Source organism: Equus caballus, chromosome 4 (assembly GCF_041296265.1).
Source record: "Equus caballus isolate H_3958 breed thoroughbred chromosome 4, TB-T2T, whole genome shotgun sequence".
NCBI lineage: Eukaryota > Metazoa > Chordata > Mammalia > Perissodactyla > Equidae > Equus > Equus caballus.
Genome location: NC_091687.1, coordinates 48863995 through 48891194, shown reverse-complemented (window position 1 = coordinate 48891194; position 27200 = coordinate 48863995). Strand labels below are relative to the sequence as shown.

The 27200-nt window shown below is 38.0% G+C and overlaps 1 protein-coding gene and 1 long non-coding RNA gene across 6 annotated transcripts in view; one reads left to right on the top strand and one right to left on the bottom strand.

The window, feature by feature from the left end:
• LOC138923747 (uncharacterized) overlaps positions 1 to 3928 on the bottom strand; it is a 49002-nt gene extending 45074 nt beyond the window's left edge. The window contains exon 1 of the long non-coding RNA XR_011437824.1: positions 3693 to 3928. This is a non-coding gene — a long non-coding RNA (uncharacterized lncRNA). The remainder of the gene's footprint in view (positions 1 to 3692) is intronic.
• THSD7A (thrombospondin type 1 domain containing 7A) overlaps positions 1 to 27200 on the top strand; it is a 671418-nt gene that overhangs the window by 441310 nt on the left and 202908 nt on the right. The gene's annotated exons all lie outside the window — the stretch shown is intronic.

The following is a 27200-nucleotide window of genomic DNA, read 5'->3' as shown; positions in this document are numbered from 1 at the left end:
AAATGCTGCTAGAGTTAAGGATTAGTCCGTATGCACAAGATAGAGGAGGATCGTGAAAGAAAAATATGAGAACGGCAAGAGCAAAGGCACTGAGATTTGCCTCAGTAGTGATTCATTGTGCAAGGATGTGATGTATGCAGGTTATTCACACATCTAGAGACTACCTTATAAAGGGATGAGAACCTAGACTAAAAGATAAGCCAGCGAAATCTTGGAGGTCAAGCTCAAATGTTTGGACTTTATATCCTGTGCCTCCACATTTATTAGAAACAGTGTTGTGAGCACACTCCAATATACTATATAGTATTTATTTACAAGTTAAATTCATGCACTATTAAAAGTATATTATATGTATTACTAAAAATCATAATAATTAAGATTAAATAGATAAATAGGGAAATAATATTAACAATATTTTGCTAATCATTCCAGCTTCAAATTATCTTTAGCTAAAATCTTAAGGCAAACTATCCATGAAGAGGTGCATTATTAGTGGTAGTAATTTTTAATCTAATATATATGTATTTTTTATTTGATAAATATATGTATTTAGTTTATTATATATACAAATAAAATAAACTTTTTATTTTGGAAGTGGAGATTCATGAGTATGATTACCATGTTCTATGCATATTATAATCATTTAACCAATGAACAAATGGAATTAAGCAGTTACTATGTGTCCAACACTGTGCCAGGTACAGAATTAACTTTGAAATTATATAAAACATAGCTTTTACAGTGAAATATTTTTAAAAGATCACTATGTATAAAGTAAAGCAGATATTATTATCCCTGTATTACAGGTGGCAAAAATTGAGTATCAGAAGTTTCAAATAACTTGCCCAGGTCACCCAAAAAAGAGCAAAAGCAGAGGGCAGTAAAAAGCCTTGACCAGGGTCACCCAGCTGTTGTATATATGAGACCCATGTACTCCCTCGGATGTCTAGAAGGAAAGATGGTTCATACGAAGGCATTTCTGGGAGGCCTAAGTTCATTCTCAATGGACAAGCACATGTTTTAAAACTTGAAGTACATCCATTTTTAAAATAGTCTCTTGATACCTTCTATTTTATGGGAGACAGCTTCTTTGGGTCTAATTAGATTGTCATCTCTCCTTTATAATAAGGCTGATGCGTAGCATAAATGTCAGTCTCCCTTTTCTTGTTTTTTCACATGTTCCCAGTGTGGGGGACTGGTCTTGGCCACGCCAAGATATGTCTCTTTGGCATGAGGATTACTTGGGACAAGGAAGGAGGCTCTGAGGAGTGGAACTTGCTTGCCTTTTGTTAAGAGACATTTACATTGTAAAGGAAATCTCCATCTGTAAACGTCCCTCCCTCTCTGTACCAGGAAGAAGAAAGGGGATGACTTTATCTCTAGAAACTCTTAATCAATACCAAAGGCAAGGACTTAAATCTGCATTTGTTTACTGTATTTGTGTAGTAATCTCCCATGATCACTCCCCCTCCACCCCCAACATCCTCCTTTGTCGTTAGCTGAAGATGATATTTAAGGTGGGGACTTCAGCCCTTTTGGCGAGTTGCTCAGCTTGCCTGACCTCTCCCATGTAAACATGTTATAAAGCTTTGTTTAATTTTCTCCTACTATCCTGTCTCATGTGAATTTAATTTGTTCTCTGGCCAGAAGAACCCAGAGAGGGTAGAGGAAATGTCTTCCTCCCCTACACCAGAAAGGACCCCATTTAGATTACAAAATATAGAAGTGAGGAGAGAAATAAAGCATACAGTTACCTATGGTAAGTAAAAGGGAAGCAAATACATTTTCATGCTCATACCAAAGGTGTTTATGATTATTTCAAAATCTTAGAGCAACTGGACAGTCAGAAGAAATGCCAGTAACTCTATATGTGCTTCACTCAACCAGCGCTGGGATCCCAGTTAGCTGCTGGGGTCAGAATTATAAAGCAGCAAAAGCTTGTCTTCTGCTGTTTATTTTTATATTCCCATTTAACATCCCTCACTGACATTGTCGGTGTCGCAATCCAATGTACACATCAGGATAGATGCGGAGAGGGCTGATGGCCACTCTGAGTTTATTGTAACCAGCGTTTCAATATATACATAGCTTACATCTGTTAGACATACACAGGTGTTCTGGATGAAATAATTAGCGGATGCCAAGAATTCTTAGTGATTTCTCAAGGAGCCCTCCCTCAGCGTCTGTTTTGATATTATCATGTTATTGCTGTGCTCGTATATTTTTATCTTGGAGCAGGCAAGGTCTCTTAGGCAACAGTCCCTCCTGCTCCCGATATCGATATCTTTTCTCCATCTGTGCCCCCGGTCGGCCGCCGCCTGTCTTTGGTTGCCTCCCCCTGGAGGTCTTACCCGTCATTGTCTAACCGGCCTTCTCAACTCCGGGTCACAGTTTGTTGGCAAGCCTTTTCCAGTGATTATTAACCCTTCCTGCATCAGGGGCGGCTACAAACATGACATTTTTCTCTTCAACCTTGTGCTTGAGTTTATGCACACCTTCCATTCTGATCTGTTTACCTATGAGTTTACTCAAGTTTGTTTATGCTTCTTTCTGCTCTTTTCCTCAACTTAATTTCATTCTTTGAATAAAAGTTACCTTTTTAGTAGTGTTAAAAAAAAAGCCTGATAAGCTCATTCATATTACACCAGGCCCCAGATTTTGTTAAAAACTATATTTTGTTAAATATTGAAAATTTTCTCAGAAATTATGACATATATTATGTAAGGAAATATACTAATACCTATCTACTTATATATACAGATCCACATTCTATGTAATAGTAATAGGTGAATATCTAGATAAGCTACTTCATGAAAGAAAGACACAATATTAACCTTTATATTCCCCATTCAACTAAGAAAATTCCTAGCACGCAATCAGCTCCCAATAAATGTTAAAGTATGAAAATTGAGTCTTTTGGTTTTAGAAATGGAGGCTTTTAGTGAATAATAGGGAGTCAACTGAGGCCAATGGGAAAATGGAAACTTCTGCAGGTGATAAAAAATATAACCAAAACATGTAAAAGAATGTCCCCAAGAGAGAAAACATATTCAACTAAGAGAATATAGAATATATAGAATGTAGACATTGGTCCCATTCATGAGACATCATTTAGAATATATTTCAATATTATTGTGCCTGGTTAACACTAAACAATTGATGTTGCACAGTTAAATAAAATACAGTTTCCATAGCAACTAGAAAATGTATACATATTTCTTTTTTTTTTAGGGAGACAAATCAAATATCTCTTCCTTAATATGGTAAAGGTACACCAATAGTTTCTGAGCATGAGTTTATTGAGTTTACTCTTTGATGCATTTGCAAACATCCTTGCTTAGGTTGTCTATTACTCTTTTTTTTTACATCTTTAAGTCACTAAGCTATTTAGTCATAACTATCAATTAGTTGATATTGATGGCAGCAAACTAAAGGCTAATATTGTTAATGTCTACCTATAAACTTCTGGCAAATTCAGAAATATTTATGTGACCACCAAGGTCACTTCCCACACCCTAAGGTATGATGCCCAGGGTATCTTCACCTGTCCTATACCTCTCTCTGTCACTTCCCAGGAATATTTGTGGTTTCAATGATGTTCCTATCATGGGACAATTAAGAAAAAGGAAGCTCTTAGGTAGCATTTAAAGCCTGTTTAAGTCAAAGGAAAGTATTTGGGGCCAGGGACTAACCTTAAGTCCCATTGTAGATATCACCGTTTAATCCTCCTTCACATAAACTTTAAGTAAAGTCCACTCCAGTTCTCTCACTTATCCTCAGAGCCTTATTAATATCTTCCATTTGGTTGTTCTAAGTTTAGCTTTCTTCCTTGAGCCTGTGTGAGAGCAAATTTCCTTGAGAAACTTCCTTGAGCTGGCACTTCCTTGAGCAGCCTGGCCACAGATCAGGGCAGTGACCTTGCATCTCCTTGGCAGCAATTGTGATCTCACCCATTGTTTTCATTTATTTGCTGGAATTCTACTAGCTGTGTGTGGGTAGCACTGAATCTCCCTCTGACTGGAATATAACAAGAAGGGTTTTAAATAGGAGGAAATGCTTTCAAAAGGAAAAAAATCCACATAGGATCAGGAATTTAATAAATCATTAATGCACTATTTGTGTAACCTAATTAAAAATATGCTCACTTTTTTAGAGTCTACTAACACATGGTGTTAATAATTTCATGTGTCTTATCTTATTTCCGTCTTAAAATTGTTACTTATATGTGGACATTATTTTAGGCCTCTACTCACATTTTCACCTTGCTATGTTCTTTATTTTTCTAATCTTGCATCATTTTGTTATAGTTTTCTCCTAAAAGTGTCTTTGACATATTTTCTTCTCTGTTTAGTACAAATAAGTGGTCATTGATACTAGATTTTAAAAAGATGTGATCATGAAAATTTTGTTTGGGTAGTATTTATGAGGAGAGTAATTGAATTGTAAATGAACAAAATAACCGCTCTGTGCTTAATACTACAAGAAGCCATTGTACTGCAAAGATCTCAGAATGTTGGTACAGTCATGTACAATGGAGAGTGCTGGAACAAACAAAGCAGGTTTTTGATAAAGAAAAATCAGTTATGACCACAGACAGTTGAAAGCATTAATTTTTTTCTTTGGTTTTACAAAAAAAATAAATAAAGTTTTCAAAAGGCTATTGATAGACATAAGCCAGACCAATAACTGGTGTATATATACAGTATACATATATATGACATATACATGTATCGTATATATATATATATATATATACACACACACACACATACTTCTATTGATAAATGGATGGGAAAAGAGATAGTAAAAGAGATACATGTCCTAACTCAAAAATAACAACTATGAATTTGTCAGAAATTATTTTCAGTAGTATGAAATTGAATGCTTTTGGATTTCATGCAGGATCTGGTATACTGATACATTTGGGATTTCATATAGGTTTTCAACAGTTTTTATCAAAAATGCAGTTCTCTGGGAAGTTCTAATCTATCAAGGATCCTGTATAGTGAAATTAAAAAAGAAACAGGTGAACAAGAATGCAGTAGACCCCGTATGGTAGTTCCAACTCTGTGTAAAGATGTGTCCCTGCACCTGTTATCTTTAATCCTATGCATGAGAGACAAGGAGAAAAAAGTACCAAGTGAAAAATAGTAAGTAAAAATTTTAAGTTGCTGTAACTTCTTACAGACCCAGATATTTTGTGTTCTTTATGAGTTGTATAATATATAGCCCATAGTTGGTAAAAACACCTGATGAAAGTATAAACCTAAGATAAAAGGAACAAAGTTTTCAAGAGAAAGCTGCATCTCTTTTGACTAGAGTAATTTTATAAGGCAATAGAATTTGACCAAGTTCCCAAAAAGGGGATAGTAGTTGCCTAAATGTGGTATGATAGGAAAAATGAGTTTGATTATATTTTCTAATCTCTGCCTGGTATGAATTAGCCTCCAATTTCCAAAACTCCAACAAATAAATGACAAAATGCTAGAATGGTTGGACTAGCTAAAACTGAACACTGGCAAGTAGTAGAAACAGAAGGATAAGAAGTTTTCTTTCGTATTTTGGTTGTCAACTCTTTCATGCTTCTCAAATAATATGTAGACTTTAAACTGGCCATTTTATTTGTGGTCCCACTTCCTCAATAGACCAGAGCCAAAGACTCTGGGATGACGCCAAACCACTGAAGCTGATCCCTGGCTGTGCCTGTTGGTAAATTTTCATGCTGATGACAGCTAAGATTTTCTTCTACTCCTTGTTAAACTTGTCCATGTAGAAGACTTTCGATCCTTATAATTATGTATGCTATCCAACCTCTATACTCCCCAAATTTTACTCTTCTGAAAAGGAAGAGAAAGGGAGGTGAAAGAGGATCCTTTTTAATAATCATTTCATTCTACTCACTCCCCACCAGCAAGTCTGCCCAAGTCTGCCCAGGGATATGGCTTAGCTTTTCTCTGTTGGATAATGACTAAGGAAGAAGGACTTCTAATCAGGGTTTAAAAGACAATGTAGATTAGTGAGGGATGGGAACAGGGCCATCTAGCAGGAGGCAGGAGAGGCTCCTGAGACATAAAATTTAAGGAGACGCTCACACCCAGAGTCATGCCAGTGCCTCCTTCAGTTTTGCCTCCGAGGCACTTCTTAGCCTGACCTTAGTCTCACCCTGGGTGAGAAGGGGGGTGAGTTGAGGGATGGGCTGAGGAATATCATGTTCTCATGTTCTCCAAAGGCTGTTCCTCATCTGTATCTGCATATCTATTCAATATGTATTTAATGAACCTCTATTGTGTGCTTCATCTTTCCTTTGAAAAATAAATTTTAATAGCACTGATCCTGATTATCCCTACCTTCTAACTTAGGTATTCCATGAATCTACCAATATTTTAGGGAGGTGCAAGGTGGTGTGGTGTGAAGTTTGAACAGGTACAAACTCATGAATTACTTTTTCTTTGAGCCTAAGTGTCTCCTTTAATGGAAGTCCCTTTGACTCTATGCCTTTATTGTCGTCTATTATTAAGTAGATATATCTAAAGTCTTTCTAAGCAGTACCCATGCTGTGGCATTTTGGAGACTTTCTCTACTCAGTCTAAATTCATCTGGCTTTTATTTTGTATCTCTATGGTTACTGGTTATTTAACCTAACAAAATAACTCGTATAATCTATTTATGATAATAATACATGGCTCTTCACTGTGTTATTGGAAAGGAGTATTAAGTGGAGCAATTTTAGATATTCAGGCAGGTTAATAAGAGGGAGAAGTTAAGGCAGATGAGTCGTTGGAGGCCCTTTTCCAAGTAGCTCCTTTCTCTTTTGGGCAGTCTGAGAAGAGGAGGTAGTATCCTCATCTCCTAGGAGCTTGGAAACTAACTCGTGTTAGATACTCAAGGGATAGCTTTATGCAATTGATGTAATTGACAGAACACCAGCATCACTCAGACAGCCTGGATTCAAGATGGAATTCTACCATTTATTTCTTAATTCCAAAATGAAGATAATATTCCTGCATTACATATGCGTCAGGATTATAGTGAAGAGACAAAAAAAATTATGCATATAAAATTGCTGTGTAATTTGAAATGGCTGAGAAAAATGTGAATCTTTATTAATAGTAAAGAGTGGCTTAAAAATAATTAGATACTAGAGATCTTTGGAAACAAAAAGAAAAAATAAGAACACAACTCTTATCTTCTTAGGTTCTTTAAATCTCTTACAAAGGGGCAGAGTTATATTCCATGAGGGGAAAGAAATCAATATATATGTGAGTTTACAAATGAAAACAAATACCTTTTTTACATCTGTACCTTTAATATGCTAGGATGAGACCAATATTAACACACCCTAAGTGTTTACTTTGTAAGTATACACATTTTACTATGAATATGTATTTCTGCTAAGCTCGCACAGTCTTGGGTTCTACTCATACTAGACAGGAAAACTATTTTAAATTCTAGAAGCATCCAAAATATCATTAATAGGATATTATCTTTACATCCTACTAAGCACAAAATAAAATTCTCTCTCTGTAAAAGTTGTACTATCGTGATCAGGATATTTAAAAATAATGTTATTATGATTCGTGATATTCAACACATGCAATACAAATCTGTGACAGTCAATGGCATTGAATATTTTGATCTTCAAATAAATCATAGAGATTTCCCTGGAGAAAGAATTACTGCATCACAGGTTTCCATTGCAAAATCACTTATTGACTTAGCATTTCTTAATTATTTCATCCTTAATTGTTTCATAACTTGTAAGACACCGCATTCAGAATAAGGCTGGCTATAAAGAGATGTTTTTTATATTTTGTGTCTTTAAGTGTCAGAGGTTTATTTTCTCAGCAACCCCTCCCTAGAGACAGAATTCTGTGACTTAGTTCAGAACAATGAAGGGTTTTCTATGTAATAAAGAAGATAAAACAAAGAAAGGAAAGTAAGATAAAACAAAATCTGCAATTAAAAATTAAAATATAAAAATGAGGATTGTGTTGGAAATTGTGAAGAAATTGTTATTAAAGAGATATCATAATTAGAATCATATAAAAGTTTTTAAGAAATCTTGGCAGAAGGAAAGGAAAGGGTAGAAACGAGCTAAAAAAATAAATGGAAGAGTTGACATGAATCAAAATTAGTTTTAACTGAATTTGTCATGATCTGGATAATGCAGTGTTGAGTGAGACACATAATGGATCACGTCATGTAAGGTTAATTTTGACAACTGTAAATCAGACTAGGAAATACTGTGGAATCATCATGAATGATGCATATGCTCTACTGTGTCATCTTAATTTTAGACTTGCAAATTTGATTTCTGAAACTGTATCTGAACAACCAAAGCAGGGTGTTGTGAAATAAATCAGTTTGAAAAGAAAACATTTCCTAATGTGATTTGTGGTGTTTCTTGATAAGAGTGCACTGGTGACATATTTTTGCATAGCTTCATTTTACCACCTGCTTTCATGATGAAGCTGGCAGTCGGGAGCCCAGGGGAGCTGCAGAATCAAATGAATCTGAGATTGAGTTGGGAATGGGAGCAGTTGTCCTATTTCATTGCTATGGACAGAGCTGAATAGTCCATAGTAAGCTTTTATTGCCTACCAGGGACATTTACTGAGAATGACTGATGGAAAAGTAAGGGTTGAATGAAGAATAATAAGGAAAAAAGTCCAGTTCTATCTTCTTGGGCCTAAATGAAGTACCTCAGTTGTGCTGGATTAATTTGCCTTTGATAGTAAGCATGAGTTTTCTATCATTCATGTGCAGTATTTTGTCAACTAGACTGTGAACTTCTTGAGAATGGCTCTTTGATTCTTGTCCCCTATCCTTCTACTGTGAGAGGACTTTGAGGAGGTGCTCAGCACTTGATGGCTGCCAAAGGATAAGGGGGTGTCATCATTAACATCTAGTAAATGGAGCCCCAGAAGATGCACCTGTCGTTCTGCACCAATCATCTCGATTAGAAATGACCACGTTGACAATGTCAGTTTTAAAAGTTGGAATTTCAGTTATGTCTTTATATCTTAATCTGCTTATATGCATTGTATTTGTTATTCCATTAATACAAATGTATGATAGTACTTCTATATGTAAATTAAATAAATTAATCTAGGGCAATAACCTCAATGCCATATGTATATCATTGATTAAAAAAAAAAGTTCTGGCAAATTTTGTCCAGAAACTTGTTAAAAGGCAAGATGGATAAAAATATTTTAGACTTCTAAAAAATGCTAAAAAAAAAATACTAATAGGCCAACATACTTCATAAAAGAAAATGATTATTGACCATTCACTGGAATTAAAATTTTATCTACACTGTAGATATAAAGTAAGAATAGAGTTGTTAATTACTTAGATGACTAGTTTTTATTGAGATGGATCAGTTGTTTGTCAACCCCATGGTTTGCCCTTATCAACTTACTCTCCTGGATCTGACAGAGAAGACTGGGTGTTCAGGAGGTGTCACAGCAGACTAGAGCCTTGCTGTAGGTTAGAGATGAGCAGTACCTGATAGGGACATGTATCAGCAATTTCCACTTGCATAAAGGTGGAAAATGATGTGAGACAGGCACAAAGAGAATAACTATAAAATTGTCACTTGATCTTAGAAGGTAAAGAGTTAAATGTCAGTTATACAGTCAGAAGAAATCATCAATATTTAAATCTGCTTACATATTAGGATCACTTGATATTCATATTTCTTTGTGCCTTTCTCCATATTGCCTATCATCTTAAAAGGATAAGAATGAAAGAAATTGTTCTCTAGTCATATGGCTATTTTAATTTAAAAGTTTAGATAAAATTCAAATTACATCAAAATTTAGTTTTGAAACTTAGTTGTTCATGCCTAGATATGGTGGCAAAGATCATAGTTGGATCACTTATGAGCATTTTGTTGCAGTCATAAATATTATAAGATTACATTGAAATTTAGATCTGAAAGCTTTGAAAATCCAGTATATTTCAGTGATAATAAATGAAAGCAGTTTCTTTTTGTTTTTTATTTCCTGATTAATATTTCTTTGCCTTTGTGTCCTCTAGCTTACATATAAATATTGCATAACATAATTATTTTTTAAATATTTATTTTTATTACCCTTCATACACAGTGGAAATAGACTTATTTTTCTATTTATGTAAATAATACATATTATCTTTAAGCTGAGAACAGTATATTAAAATATAAAGAAGAAGTAAAAGCCACCTAGAATCCAAGCATACTGAAATAACCGCTATTAAAGTTTTGGTGGCTATGCATCATGTAATATGTATAAACCCATATAATTTTACATGAATTGGATTGTATCATACATGCTAAATTTATTGTTATTCCTTTCTTGCATCATAGTAACACATCACGCACATCCTCATTGCCTTATGGAGTGTAACTTATGTTATTAAGCTGTATTCGTATGAATCTGCACATATTGATTTTACCTATTGTTGTTGCAAATAATCCGTAATCAATCTATAAATCAAAATTAGTATGAGTACATTGTGAGCCAGGTTTGAGGACTAGCCCAGGGCCTTCCTTCCCCCAAGGAAGGAAGGGCACCAAAGAAGTGGGGTGTACAGAGTGGTTATATACCAACTGGGAACAAAGAGCATACATCACATATGATAGGAATGTTCCTTTTACAATTGTTATGAGATGTTTAGCTGGCACAGCAGATGGGTGATCAGCAGGTCCGTGGTCACAAGGTGAGAACAGCAGGTTGGTAATTAATCCTTGGTTCCCAGGAAGAAATGCTTATCCTTAAAGAAATGCCATTATAGGGGAAAGTTACATCCCTATCTTTAAGGGCATCATTCTTGTCTTTGGGACATTGTAAATGTTTAAAGCAGATGTACAATGCCATACTCAAAAGCCCCTTTTGGAAAAACAAGTTCAGGGCAAATTAGTTTTACACCAAATGGCATCCTCATATACTCCAGTATATACTATTGCTTTTCATTTATTTATCACTATACATGCATACACACAACTAATTTATTTTTTTCATTTTATAAAAATTGATCATATTGTACACATCTGTCTGCATCTTATTTTTTGCTAAATAAAACCCCATGGAAACCCTTCCAATTTATGTGGAATAGTTCTAATCCATTCTTAAATTGTTAAATTCCCTGTTGATGGGTTTAACTTTATTTCTGGTTTATGGCTACCAGGAACCAGCCTGCAATAAATATCCTCATATATATGTCCATGTGAATTGGTATTTTTATTTCTATAGGGCATAGTTCCAGGTATGGGATTATTGGGTCAAATTTAATTTTAAAAGATATTTCTAGATGCTTTCAAAAAAGGTGGTAGCACTTAACATTTCCATTACCAATGTTTAAGAATAACCTTTTCCTCTCATTCCTCTGAACAAAAGCTCTTAATTGTTGCATGTCGAGTGATTTCGAGTTGTTACTTGAATTTTCATTTCATTGCACAAGTGAATTGAGCACTTCATCATTTATGTACAGCCCTTTGAGTTTCCTCTTCCATGCATCTGTGTGTATAATGAAAAAAAAGATAGGTATTTTTTCTCTTCTGTTTGTTTTTTCTTATCAATTTATAATAATTCATATTATTTTATAGTAACCAGCTCTTTGTAATGTTCATTAAAAACTTATCAAATTTATCATTAACCTACTGACTATTATAAGTTTTAAATTTTTTAAACATCAGATGTGTCTTTTTTTCTATGACAGCTTCTGTATTTACAGTTGAGGTGATGGTGGACTTCCTAGTCATACATTACAAATTTAGTCTTCAAGATGTTCTTGTAAGATTTATATTGTGTTGTTTTAAAAATAGAGGAAGATTGGCACAGATGTTAGCTCAGGGCCACTCTTCCCCAAGCAAAAAGAGGAAGATTGGCTGCAGATGTTAGTTCAGAGCCAATCTTCCTCACCAAAAAAAACCAGATTTATATTGTGTTGTTTTAATTTTAAATTCACATCTTTTCTATCTGGACTTTATTTTGTGTTTGTGTAAGATAGGGTTGCATTTTTTATTTTCTTTCCTTTAGATACCTGGTGCCATTTTAAATATCAGATCATTCTCATTTGTTTGAATTATCAGTACCTCCGTTGTTTAGAATCTAGTTGTGGATTCTCTATACTATGACTGCTCTATTTATCTTGTCCTGTATAATATCATGCATATTTTTCTACAGTGACTGTTTACTATGTTTTGCTATATTTAGAATGGCAAGTACTCCCCTTTCTGCTCTTCTTTTTTATGGTTTTCCAGCTATTCTAACAGTGTAGTCTTTATTTCTGATTCTAAAAAAAATCATGTTGTGATTCTAACTGGGATAATTTATATTTGAATGTAGTTATGAATTGCCATCAAGACTGTACTATAATTTTCTGTTTCTTCTGCTCTTCTATTGTGTGTCATGTTTTGAAATAATATATTACAATTTTTATATAGATTCTGAATATTTCTTACTGCCTTTATTCCTAAATATTTTATAGATAATTTTTTTTCTTGCTAATATAGATAGAAGTTGTTTAACATATCCATGTCTAGGTGCTTATTAAAAGGGTATAGCTCTAGATTTATGTGTGTTTAACTTATGTCTATCCACATTGTCAATTCTCTTTTTAATTCCAAAAATGTTTTGTTAATCTCTTGGTTTTCAGAGTACGTAAAGACAGCATTAATGAAAGAAATTTCTCTCTCGTCTTTTCCCAATGTTTATGTCAATTATTTCATTTGCATCATATTTTTACTTGGATGAGCAAAGCAGTTTCAACAATGGCAGTAATCAATAAAAATTTTGTTCCCTGGGAGATGTATTTAAGTTTACTGAGATAATTATTTTTAATTATTAGTACAGAAAGAGAAAATATGTGATCAAAATCACATCATTTAGTAGTAACATAGTATTTGAGTTCTCATTTATCTTTAGAAGTTCTACAAATAGTTAGGAAACCTCAAATTTATTCTATGCTTTAGACTGAAATTAATCTATCATAAAACTAATTGAAGATGACAGGCTTTATAATATTGACTATGTTATGGAATCTACGCAAATTGAATCCTGTTTAAGGAAGTTCAAAATTTTCCTGTTTAAAGTTTGTGTTCCATTAATTCCCACTGGAGCTCAGAGCTGGCAATGAGACCTCTGGTCTTCAAATACAATAATACATGTTCTTCCTCTCTGATTGCTAATTGAAGAGAGACCCTTGATAATGGCAATTCTCAATTAGCAATAGATCTCTTAAATAGCCTATTACTTAAAGAAGAGTAAGTTAAACATTGAAACAGAACATTATGGTTAATTTTCCTTTATCCTAGTTCACTTGCTAATTGGACCAGACATTAACATCTAACAAAAGGTATTTAATGTAACAACAAAGAAATTGGTGATTGTTGATAATCTGTGATAAATAGAATGCTAAAAAGTGTAAAGTATTTGTATCATTTGCCAACAATAAAAATGTTAGAAATTTATCTATCTATTTCAGGTCTCTGTTAGTGTTCATGTAATGTAATTATAACCTGTCTACTTCCAATAAGGACTTGGGAGTGGTTTACAATTAAAAAGCTAGATAAATGAACAGATGAGTGAATGAATGATGCATACATATATACATATATAAACACAATTAGTGAAAGAGGAAGGAAGGAAGATATTATATGAAGTTTTTAAATCTCATTTGGAGGTTGGCTGTAGCAATTGAAAACAAAAGTTAGATTGGCATACTGAGCAGCTTATAGAAAAAAACGAAACATGATTTATTTTACAATGCGTTCATGTGCATGTGTGTATATGCATGTGCATGTATGTGTGTGTTGTGTATATACTGGTTTTTTCCATCAGATGCTGGTGAATATTGAGAGCACAAGTCTGTACGATAATTCTATAAAGCAATTCAAGAGGCATCAAAGTACTATGGGTGAGATAGAAAGTTTCTGTTAGGGCCGGCCCAGTGGTATAATGGTTGAGTTCACACAGTCCGCTTCAGCGGCCCGGGATTCACTGGTTCAGATCCTGGGTGCAGACTTATACCTTGCTCATCAAGCCGTGCTGTGGCAGCATCCCATGTAGAAGAACTAGAAGGACTTACAACTAGGATATACAACTGTGTGCTGGGTCTTTGGGGAGAAAAGAAAAAAAGAGGAAGATTGGCAACAGATGTTAGCTCAGGGCCAATCTTCCTCACCAGAAAAAGCATACCTTTATTAAAAAAAACCAGAAAGTTTCTTTTGGCTAGAGGAAATCTTGGATTCATAGAATGTCTTGCTTGGAGATATCTGCATAAACTTCTGGCACTTATTTTGCAAAGCACTTATATACTGTCACTGTAAGACTCTTAAAAATATTGCTTGGGTTATTCAGCAAGTTTTTCTGAGTCTCCTTGAAGAAGAAGATGATAATTACCTTTAAAAAATAAAAACATTTAAATGAATGATTGTGTTAGAGAATAAAAATCAATAATCTGTGAGAATTCACAGCCTTCTTCTGCTCCTTTTGCTATTTAATGTTTTCCCCTTTGCCTTTTTTCTCTGTAGGGGTGTATTCTCTTAACAAAAGCAATTAGAACAACAAAGAACTAGGCTTTTGGGAGTCTGTGGGTTACGGTGAAACAGACACTGGGGAGAGCTATGAGAGACTGGCCAAACTGAGAACAAGAGAGCAGAGGAGCCAAGAAGAAAGGGTTGAAAGTATTTAAGAGTGAGCCACTTCCTGGGCTTTAAGTGAATAAGAGAAGTAGCAATTTAATCAGTGCTACTGGGAATCACATTTTCTGGACTCACTTTCATGTGTGAGAAAAGTTGAGAAAAGACTGAAATTTCAACTTTGGCTGTGCTTCTTAAATTTTACATCATTTTTGGATGGGATATAGCAATACCCTCCAAAATTTATGTCTGATCAAAATTGTCAGACCATGTCATTATTACAAGTCATATGCCTTACTGGTGTTCCCACACATATCCTCATGACTTGATTTGGTTACACTTCCAACTGAGAGGAAGGAGAGAGGTGAAATCAGAACACCATGCTGAACTAAATTCCAGGTGCATTTTGTGGTGATGTATTTTCCTCTTGAAAGCAGAGAAATTGAGAACTGTGACAACTTCATGAAGAGAGGAGTAGCAGATGTGTCAAAAGTGACAGAGGCGAGTAATGATGTTGATAATGCACCTACTCTGGTGCAGAGATACATATGAAAGTTAAGGATTAAAAGATTTTCTCTATTTCTCTCTACTTAAAATTTTAGTATGAAACAAAGGAATTACCACAAATCAATGGATAAAGGAAAATTTATTCAATAAATAGTACTGTGGCATTAGTAATATTCAAGAATTTAGTGACAGAGAATTGTTTTAAAAAATAAATTTAGAGCCCTCCTGTACACAGTACAACAAAATGAATACTAGTGAGATATTTTTAAGATGTTAAAAAATGGAGGAAAAGAGAAGAAAACATAAATAAATATTACCTAATTTGTGGATGGGTTTCCTCCATTAAAGTAATTAAAATAATGGAGGAAAGCACAGAGGGCAAAATTATATAATGTGGTGGGTAAAATACACTGTGTGAGACCAGACAAATCTGGATTAAATCAATGTTCTTCCATTTATTTCAGACAGACTACACTTACTATAATTGCACCTTACAAGTAGAAACCTGCAACTAAAAGACAGCCCAAAGAAAATATATTTTCTTGGGCTAAAGAGGAGATCAAGCTTAAAAAACCAAAAGCTATTTATAAATAATAGAAAATGAGCACACTATGTATGAAAATCACACTGTAGTGGGGTATTTGGCCAAAGCAGTAATTATAGACTTAAGTGAATTTCTTAGAAAACTAGTATACTGGTCAGTTTTCTCATCTGCAAATAAGAGTCCACAATGGCTAGTTTAAAAGCAGAAAGAAGTTCTATTGGCAGTAGACAGAGTGCAGAATTCCTGGGAAAGCCAGGTAAGCAAGCTTGGATGCCACATAGCCAGAAGGGGAGTACAGCTCCATCCCACCGGGGGACAGCTCCAGCAGAGGACCCATGCCTTTACTCACCACTCACTATTCAACATCCCTAAAGCCAGAAGCTGCACTGTAGCTGGTGAAGAATAACAAAACACCTCTGTGCCTGTTTGCCTCTGTCTCACGATGATCATGTGCCTCATGTTGCATGCAGTTGTGTTTATATCCCTTCCAAGTTGCATACAGTTGCATTTGCCTTATGAAATCTGGGCCACATGTGTAACCCAAGCCGCAAGGGAGCCAGATATACGTGGTCTTCATCTTTCCAGCCTCTGATGTATAAGAAGACATGCTCCGAGGAGATTGAGTAGAGTGGATTAAGACAGTCTGTGATATTTACCATGGTCGTCCCCTCCATTGGATACTCAATATTTATAACACATTGGTTCCATTCTAATATATCAAATATCATAGTAACAGCAATATGCTATTGAAAGTGCTCTATTCCTTTGCAAAGGAACGTATGTTCACCTTCTTCCGAAAATCTCATTAGTCACTAAATTCTATCCCTTGGTAATATTTCAGCTACAATCCAAAATCTATATAAATATATATTATGATATTATCTACCACCTGCATGCCCCATATAAAATATAATGGACAATAAGGAAGAAAGACTAATATGATTAATATAAATGAATACATATATACATAATAGAACAAGAAAATAAAGCTCGCACAGTCCTGGTTTCTGTAATTGGCTACAAGGCCAAAGCTGTGATGTAACTTTGTTCTTTCAGTGTGTATTCAATTTTCCTTTCACCTTCAGCTAAAACTGAAGCTCTTGAGGAACCTTTATCTGGCAGAGTGACACAAAACTTTAATGCCTTGTTGGTTTGAGCTTGGTAGATCTGCCTTCATAACACTAGTCACGGCAGTACCAGGAGGCACCCCCATTCCAAAGCAGAAATTCTATTTGCTCAGGATGATCAGAATGAAACATCACAGCCAACTGAGTATCCGCGCCCCCCACCTTTTTTTTGCTTGTTGAGTTAATGCCATGAAGAACCAAGAACAGCCTATTGGTTGTATCAGCTTCCAAATCACTAGAAATATTATCTCCTAGTGGAAGTATTCATCATTTGGAATTAGTGGAATATTCCACTAAATATTCATCTAAATATTCATCTAAAGCAGATGTCCAAAGTTGTGCAAACCAAAATTTTTCAAGTGGATCATTAGATGTAACTTCCTATTCTACTTTTTGGTTCCCAAAAATATCTATTTTGGCTCTGAGAAACATAGCACTATACATTTGCTGATGGTTCAGGTAAAACATCCCAACTTCACCAACTATTTTTTCCCAGACGGCGCCTTACCTGAAACTTCTTTTGACCCCTTTCTGTCTTTCCATAGGGCCAATTACTTCTGGATGACGAGGCACATTTTCAGACCAGTGGATTCCATTATGGTCATTCCATTGCCTTCATTCATTTGCTGTAAAATAAGTTCTCTGTTCAGAAGCAGTAAGATGCTGTGGCTGTGGATAAGGCATTGAGTAAATCTCTAGAGGGTGATGCTGGCAGAAGTGTGGTGAACAAGCAAAGCGAATCCACCGCCCAAAGAATCATCCATTCCAGTGAGATCAAACTGTTCCCTTCTTCCAAGATCAAATGCTCAATCTACCACAGATCACAGATTCTCCCAGTGTGGCGCTGTACCTGGGCTCAGGGTTGTCCATTGCTGCTGGCAGGATAGACACTCAGAATGGTGGTATCCAGTTAACTTTGGTGAAGGGAAGTACATGTTTTGAGCCCATGCAAAACCTTTATCCTTGCCAGCCTGGTCACCTTTTCCTTGAACAAGCACTGAGGTGACTGGAGAAAGAAACTGATGGACATCCATGGGGGGTGGGTCCAGACAGAAAGAAAAGGCATGACTTTTCACAAAAACCTGAGACCCTCTTCTGTGATAATTCCATGACTGCTGGTGCCACTGAGGCCTAACAGCCAAGTTCAGAGCTGCTGACGCAAAAGCCTGAACGAGCTGGAAGTGCTTTGTTTGCTTGTTTTGCTCTGGGCCTTACACAAGCCTGCCAATTTGCTTAGTTTTCTCAGTAAATGGATCAGATGAAGTGAGCTAAATGTTGTATATGTTTCCTCTATAATCCAAAGAGTTCCACCAAACATTGCACCTCTTTCTTAGTGTACAGAGAAGCAAGGTACGGTCATTTGCCTTTCACTCTGGATGTCATCTGCCCAAGATTGTTGGACACCCAGCAAACTCACTGTGGTGGGAATCCCTTGACTTTATATCCTATCTGTTTCCCACTTCTAACACTCAAATGTTTTGCCAGAGATTCTAGGGTGCTTGCTGACTCTGACTCTAAGATTTTATCAACATACTGTCATCCATAGAGATGTCCTGTGGGCTGATGATCTGAGCAAAATTTCTGCAGAAAAAAACTGTAGCACAGACAGTTGATGCAGCCCTAAAGTAAGACACTGAAAATATCCTGTTCTCCTTACCATTTGAAAGCAAAGAGGAAATACAAACAGCCAATTGGTTTATAAAAAGATGTTCATCCTCACGAATGATCAGAGAAATACAAAGTAAGACAATAAAGATTTAACTACTGATCACCTTTCCAGTTTTAAAAACTGTCTATGAAAATTTGATAATATCAAGTTTGGGTAAGGATATGATAAAATGCTCTCAGACATGCTGATCAGCATATAAATTAAGGTTGCCACATTGGAGCGTGATCTGGTAATACTGTCAAAATGTACTATTAAACTGTATGACCCAATAAAGTCACTTATACTTTTCCTAGTGCTACATTGCATACATGCATTTAAATAAATATGAATAGCAGTTTAAGGATGTTTATTTCTGGAAATATGCATTGTATCTCCAGGAGACACATATGTGACTCAACGGTGAATACCTGGATACTTGTTTGACAGATTGTGATCCTCATACCTACTTCAAGAATATAGAGTCAATGCACTGAGAAAGGAGGATTTGTAAAGTGGTCTTTTTGAAAAGAGCTGCTGCTCTCTTCACCTCATCCCTAATGAGGGGCCTTTCCTCAGGACCTCTCCATTTCCTGGGGTCTGGGATTCCAGTTAGGTTGGGGTCATTGACTGCTTTGGGGTGGTGGTGCCAGCAGAGCACTGCTGTGCCCTGGGGGATCTAGAGTGTAGGCCCTACACTCTTAGAGGCAGTTATGGCAAAGGCTGCTTCCTGCAGACTCCATGAGACCATGCCATGGAGAGGGAGAATGGCACGGGAACGGCACGGGGTTGTCTTGGGTGCTGCTCCGTAGAGCCACCTGGAGAGGCACAGAACCCTAGCAGGAAGAACTTGGTACCTGTCTCTTAGGCAGTTCAGGATGTGATAGCTTGGGGCTGGCGATGCTGTCTTGAGGGACTCAGGCTTCTCAGTAGGCTCTCAGATGACAGCACTTATAAAGCTAGAGGCCAGTGGCAGCAATTCTATGAATTTGGCAAATTGCTTAATATTCTGGGTCGCAGTTACCTTATCTATAAAATTAAAGAGTCAATTGGGGGTATTATCTTGGGTTCCCTTCAAAGGGAAAATATATGTATGTTCACTTTATGATACTTTCATGATACTTACGGCCAGTCATAGCAATGTGTCCTGGATTAACCTACCACCTCTAACATCCTGCTGTGTTTCTATATGTTGCTTTGATTCAGGAAGTTTAAAGCCCAGTAAGTTATGTTATAATATTAAATCTATCAATTTATTGCATTTGATTAAAAAATACAGTATGCATAGTAGCTTTTCTGAACAAATAATGAGATTTAGTGCCTAGCAAACCATTGAATCAATGATGATGGTCAATATTAATGAAATTGATCATTAATATTCATTTCCTTGTAAACATTTAATGTATAGTAATTATTTTCACAAGTAATATAATAGGTCTCTTGCATGAGTACACAGTTATGCATTAATATTAGAATTAATATGCTCTGAAGAATAGCATTATTAGTCAGTTATTTTAGAATATGTTGCATGATAAAATAACATATTGTAATCAATCCTCACTCCCCAAAATGAAAATCTATATATTTAAGAGTGCCATCTGCATATAGTTAATGCATTGCCTTCATCCTCTAGAATAAAAATTGGATTCATTTCTTTTATTGCACATTAAATGTTGATTTAGTTAGATCTCCCCTAACACTTAAAATGGACTTGCAAAAAAGAAAACTATTTTAACCAAAAAAATATCTTTCCAAATTCTCATAGTTTTGACAAATATGTAAAACTGGTGTTGAAACATAAGGTTCTTTCACATCTGTGGTTATTAGAGTCCAGATCAGACTTCAGTTTACAACTTCAAACTCCCTGTGTCTTACAACATGTCAAATAGGTATTTAAACAAGGTATCTGCCCTCTCCCTTTTATTAATCTCCCTTAAGCATCCTCTTTTATTTAACTCTGTAATTCAACAAAAGAGATTTCTACTATGAAAGAGAAATAACTTTGAGATTACAAAGTACATAATTGGAACATAGTGAAAAAAATGATGAGATAAAAATATAGCCAACAATAGGCACTTTTCCATTAAGTTGAACAAATATTCTAGCAGGAATTCCCATATGGTTGTAATGACTTTTCATTTTTCCTGTTTATTGCAATTTATCTAAAGATGTTGATTTTTAAGTCCTATTTCTGAATGTCTTGGTTTCTTCCTTGAGCCTTTTGAAGCCTTTGAGAATGCATTATGGAATGGCAAATAGAGTTATCTTCTTTTAAATGATTTCACTTTCTCATTTCTCTCAGTATAGAAAGAACTAAGCAAACTGTGTTCTCCATTCTACAGACTGCAATTTCAGGAATTTATCAAAGAGTTTTTGAGGAGTGGCTAGGATGTTTTCAAGTACTATTTCTCAAGAATTCTTTAAATCTTCCAATTTAAAGCCTCTTATCCAGTTTTATTACATATAAAATACCTTTTACTACCTTCACCTGCTACATTGACAATGATTTTTTCCTGTTTGGTTGTCTGCATCATGTAGTTTATCAGTTGAGTGTATGCTGTCTATTCCTTGCCTAGTATTGAGGCAAAATAAACAAATGAATAAATAAGGTAAGGCTGCAATATCTGAGGAAGTATAAAGTCCAGTAGGGGAAAAAATAGTATCATAGATGCAGAAATTAGAGATGAACAAAAGATAATGAGTAATCAAGTGTCACTTTCCATGTCAGAGGAGATAACAGTTTTGGATTCAGTGAGAGTTTACATAACTTCCAGTGAAGAAAGTTGAACTGAGAATTAGATTCAAATATTTAAGCTTGCTTGACTGTCTTTGCCATCATCTTCATACCTAACATTTGTAGGAATTAACCATTTTCAAGTAGTTTTCATGTCACTTACTTGTATGATTCTCACGACTATGTTATAAAATAGAAAAGCTAAATGCTGCTGCCCCTAATTTAGAGACTCAGAGAGGATCAGTGATTTGCTCAACATCATGTTATGAAGAAAAGACAAGTGTGCAGGTCTTTTCACTCTCTCCAGGCCAATTCTCTTTTTCTGTCACTGGTTAAAAAGAAAATTGGCACCAGAACATTTAATAACATAAAATTAAACATTGGTTCCCAATATTTTTAAAGCAAAGAGATTAAATAAGCTTCTCTGGATGAACTGGGGGTGAGAGTCCAAGAGTACCTCTCGCTAAAGTCCCTCTAGCCTCCCTCCCTAAGGCACGACCCTATCCTGGTGGGTGTTCACCAGGACCCAGTTCAGTTCTCCCAGTTTAGGCAGCTGTTTACATGTTGGGCAGCAATCATATTTAGGAGTCCTTCTCTGTGTGAAGCAGGATTTCTGCCCACATTTAAGGTTTACCTGATCTAAACCAGTGCACCCCTCTTTGTCAATCCTGATGACTCACTGTTCTTAGGGATCAGCGCTACCTCTTTGTTAGAGGATTACTATTAAAGTAAGTCTCCTCAATTCTGTGTGTGTCATTGGTTAATCTAAATTCAATATGTTAAATTTATGCCTGTTAAATTCACTATTCAGTAAGAATGTCAAGGGCTTGAGCAGATGTTTGAAAGATTAAGATAGCCAAAAAGAACGAGAGAAACAGGAGCCTGCCATGTTTCAATATTCATGAGAAGATGACAGGGATGGTGTGAAGGACCTTGAAAGTCAGGAAGAAGGGTTCCAACTAGACGAAGTGTACTCTAAGCCAGCCACTCTGGATTTTTGAGGAGAAAAATGTCCTGTGGATATTTGAAGATAAAATACAAATTTTATCTAATTTATACATTTAATTGTATAAATATAAATTTGTCAGAAAGGTCATTCTAACAAGGCAATGTGGACAGTGTATACAAGGGCAGAGTAAAGAAAAATGGCAGTTTATCCTTCTACTCCTGTCACAAGACAAAGAATACTTGGCTCAGGACTATAAGAGTGGAAAGGGAGATCAGAGGATGATTTGAAAAGATGCTCTATATAAGTATTTGTGATAACTTGTGGGTAAATTGGCATAAGGGAGTTGACAATAAAGACTCAGGAACAATGGGAAATACGTGCAACAAATCAGCTTGAGATAAAGATGTTGAATTTGGTTTGGGAGCTCTTATATTTGAGATAAGTAGAAATATGTCCAGAGTTATTTTAGTTGAAGTCATGGTTATGGGTGTTCATCTAAGAGAGTGAAAGTTCAGAGAAAAGGGAAGAATCCTAGAATTGGTGATCAAAAGCAAGAAAAGGAGGCATTACTTTAGAATAACTGCATTGGTTTTCTTACATTTTTATGATTTATGAATTACATTTTATGATTAGGTTCTATGCTAATTTCAATAGTGTAAGCACTGGCACTCCAGATTGTCCAAGCAACAGGGAGTTGGCCGGGTCAGGTGACTGCTAATGGAATCCAATGCTCTAGTCAATATAGGAAAGAATTTCTAATCATTATCACTGCACTGAAGCTTTCTTGTCTTTAACTTCTGTCCTTAAACTTGGATATATTAGACTTGATTTCTCTCTCTCTTTCATTTATTATAAAAGTTATGACAGTTAATCAGTGCTTGAATTGATACTTGGTAATTTCCTTTAAATAATTTATGGTTGATATTGTGATTTATAGGAAAAATATATATTTGGCCATTCAGATGACCAAAATATATTTCTTATATATATTTGATCTTCATTCAGGGTTCCTGGCTCACAGGCTCTCGAAACCTTTAGAACTTCCTATTGAGAGTGTTAAAGTGTCTTTTGTTATGCTAATGAGGTGACCTTTGGAAAGCGTCTAAGGATGTGGGCTGGTTGCCAACCATGTGATTAGAGAGTTGGAACTTTCAATCCATCCCCCAACCTCCGAGGAGGTGAGAGGGGCTTGAAGTTGAATCAATCACCAATGGCCAATGATTTAATCAATCATGCCTATGTAATGAAGCCTCCATAAAAACCCAAAAGGACTGGAGGTGCTGGGAGAGTGATGTGCCTGGTGGGCATGGAAGCTCCATGTCCTTTCCCCAGCCTTGCCCTATGCATCGCTTCCATCTGGCTGTTCCTAAATTCTATCCTTTTGTAATGAGCCAGTAATCTAGTAAGCAAAATGTTTCTCTGAGTTCTGTGAGCTGCTCCAGCAAATTAATCGAACCCAAGGAGGGGATCTTGGGAACGTCTGATTTACAGCCAGTCAGTCAGAAGTATAGGTAACAACCTGGACTTGTGACTGGCATCTGAAACCCCAGGAAAGAGTCATTGGAACCTTCTCTCTATAGCCGGTGGTCAGAAGCACAGATGATAACCTGGCCTTGTAACCGGTGTTTGAAGTGGTGGAGTCGAGGCAGCCTTGTAGTACTGAACCCTTAACCTGAGGAATCTGACGGTATCTCTGTGTAGATAGTGATAGAATTGAGTTGAATTCTCAGACACACCCTACTGGTATCTGAGAATTGCTTATCCATGCTGGGAACCTACCCCCTCCATACATTGAAATTGGGTGCAGAACCCAAAATAAACCTAAAATATTCCCTTGGTTATGTTTTCCTTTTCTTTTTGTTTAGTTTGAGTTTTAAAAACACAGGCAAAAATTCCTTAATGCTAAAGAATGCTTTTGATGAAAAGAATTGCCAAAATCAATCATGCCACATAACACCATTGTAGAAGTCTGGGAGGTAGTTTTTACCCTGTCTTATAAAGTTATCTAGAGTTTTCACTTGGGGTGGCTTTGGGACTGTGCCATGAATCTTCACTGCGGTTCGCCCGCTGGAACAGCATGGGTGATAAGGAAGCAGCTGCATGCAAGCATTCGCTGTGTGAAAGGATAGAAATTGTATGTACTGGCCCTTCCAGGGAGGCCTCATCGCTATAGCGGTTTATCCCATTACTAAATACGTGCCATGCTGATATCCTCACATTCAGCTGCTGACCAGCAACGTGGCCCTCGGCTTTAATAGGGAGCATATGATCACTCCAGCTGGCAGGTGACACCATTTGGCAAGGTTCCCCGGCAGCTCAACAAAAGATTTTCCAGTATCAAAGCAAGAGGAAAGACCTCCGCCTTTATAAGGAAAGTGGTTTGACTGTGTGTGCATTTTGCTTCCATAAGAATTATTCCTTGGGGAGGAATTCCAAGATGGCGCCGTGAGTAGTCCTCTTTGTCTCTCGCCCTTCGAGTCTACAATTATTTGGACACTTATCGCTTGACAAAGGATATCCAGACAGCATCTCAGGACGTCTGAGACACCCACGCGACTATACATCGGAAGGCGGACGGACTTTCCTCCGGGAGGATGTGGAAATAGGTGAAAACTCTCCGACCCCGACGGGCAGCCTAGTACCCGCAAGCGGCTTTCTTCCAACGGACGCCCCCAGAGGATCCACACACATCTAGGGCAGGAGCGAGAACACAACAGAGGAGCGACGGTGGAAACAGGTGACCAGAACCCTACTTAAACCCCCCGCAATTACTCCTAAACGCAGAGGGAAACTTTGGAGTTGCACACCTGAGCCCGCGGGGAGAGTCTCTCCCCGCCATTGGCGGGGAGACCCGGCCTGGTGCTCGGGGCGCCCGGAGGGTCCCAGAGAGAGACACGGAGGGCACGGAGGTCTCCCAGCTGCCGTTGCCCGCCCCGTGGGACTAGGGATTGCCGGAGATCTCGGAGAGGACCGGGGCGGGGGAACTTTCAAAGGCGGGTCCGGCGACCTGGTGGGGAAGCGCCGGAGCTCCGCCAGGCAGCAGACAAAACTCTCTGTCTGCCGGTAGCAGAGGGGCCACGCTGAGCACTCAGGGCTCCCGGCAGAGGCCCGGAGAGAAGCCCAGAGGGCGGGGCGACCCCCAGCTGCCGTTGCCCGCCCCGGGGGACTAGGGATTGCCCGAGATCTCGGAGAGGACCGGGGCGGGGGAACTTTCAAAGGCCGGATCGGCGACCCGGAGGGGAAGCGCCGGAGCTCCGCCAGGCAGCAGACAAAACTCTCTGTCTGCCGGTAGCAGAGGGGCCACGCTGAGCACTCAGGGCTCCCGGCAGAGGCCCGGACAGAAGCCCAGAGGGCGGGGCGACCCCCAGCTGCCGTTGCCCGCCCCGTGGGACTAGGGATTGCCGGAGATCTCGGAGAGGACCGGGGCGGGGGAACTTTCAAAGGCCGGATCGGCGACCCGGAGGGGAAGTGCCGGAGCTCCCCCAGGCAGCAGACAAAACTCTCTGTCTGCCGGTAGCAGAGGGGCCACGCTGAGCACTCAGGGCTCCCGGCAGAGGCCCGGAGAGAAGCCCAGAGGGCGGGGCGACCCCCAGCTGCCGTTGCCCGCCCCGTGGGACTAGGGATTGCCGGAGATCTCGGAGAGGACCGGGGCGGGGGAATTTTCAAAGGCGGGTCCGGCGACCCGGAGGGGAAGCGCCGGAGCTCCGCCAGGCAGCAGACAAAACTCTCTGTCTGCCGGTAGCAGAGGGGCCACGCTGAGCATTCAGAGCTCCCGGCAGAGGCCCGGAGAGAAGCCCAGAGGGCGGGGCGACCCCCAGCTGCCGTTGCCCACCCGGTGAGGCTAGGGATTGCCGGAGATCTCGGAGAGGACTGGGGCTGGAGAGAGTTCCAGAGACCCAGCTTAGTAGCCTAGGGGGAAACCCTACAGGCTCACAGAAGCCTTAGGGAAAGCCTCTGCACAGCACCAGTAGAAGGCACCCAGCCGCCAGCCACAAGGCTGGAAGACCCCAGGGCAAAAGCAGCATAGCTAGGTGTACTAACCACAGACTGTAGAAGATGCCAATAGCTCTCCTGCGACCCATAGAGGACAAGTGAGATTTGGTGGGTGCTGACAGCAACCGAGCGACAAATAAAAGTGATCCCACCCCTGGCCGCTGGAAAAGCCCATAACACCGTTGCAGACCCCAAGGAGAGAGCGCATCTAGGTGGGCAACAACAGTAGGCACCTGCAGCCTGAAGCCCCCCGTGACGGCCCCCACGGCAGAGGAGGGAATCCAAAGGGCCACTGTGGCTACAAAGAGGGGCCCAGGCCCAGTTAGCAACTACGGACAGGGTTCCTGGTTGGTGAAGTATAAACAGCTGCTCCCCCCACCGCAGCAGCTGAAACAAGTGAAAGGAGCAACTAAACTCTATCTCCATGCGGAGGCACAAATCAACATCATCAAGCAATATGAAAAAATACATTAAATCTCCAGAACAGAAAGAAAGTAACAAATACACAGAAAACAATCCCAAAGAAAATGAGATATATAACCTAAATGATGATGACTTCAAAACAGCCATCATTAAAATACTCACTGAGTTAAGAGAGAATTCTGACCGACAACTCAACGAGTTCAGGAGCTATGTCACAAAAGAGTTTGATACGATAAAGAAGAACCAAACAGAAATACTGGAAATGAAGAACACAATAGAGGAGATTAAGAAAAATCTAGATGCTCTGAACAGTAGGGCCGATAATATGGAGGAAAGAATTAGCAATTTGGAAGATGGCAATATAGAATTGTTGCAGGCAGAGGAGGAGAGAGAAGCAAGACTTAAAAGAAATGAAGAAACTCTCCGAGAATTATCAGACACAATTAGGAGATGCAACGTAAGGATTATAGGTATACCAGAGGGAGAAGAGAAGGAGAAAGGGGCAGAAAACCTATTCAAAGAAATAATGGCTGAGAACTTCCCAAATCTGGTGAGGGAGATGGATCTTCAGGTGACAGAAGCCAATAGATCTCCAAACTTTATCAATGCAAGAAGACCAACTCCACGGCATATAGTAGTGAAGCTAGCAAAAGT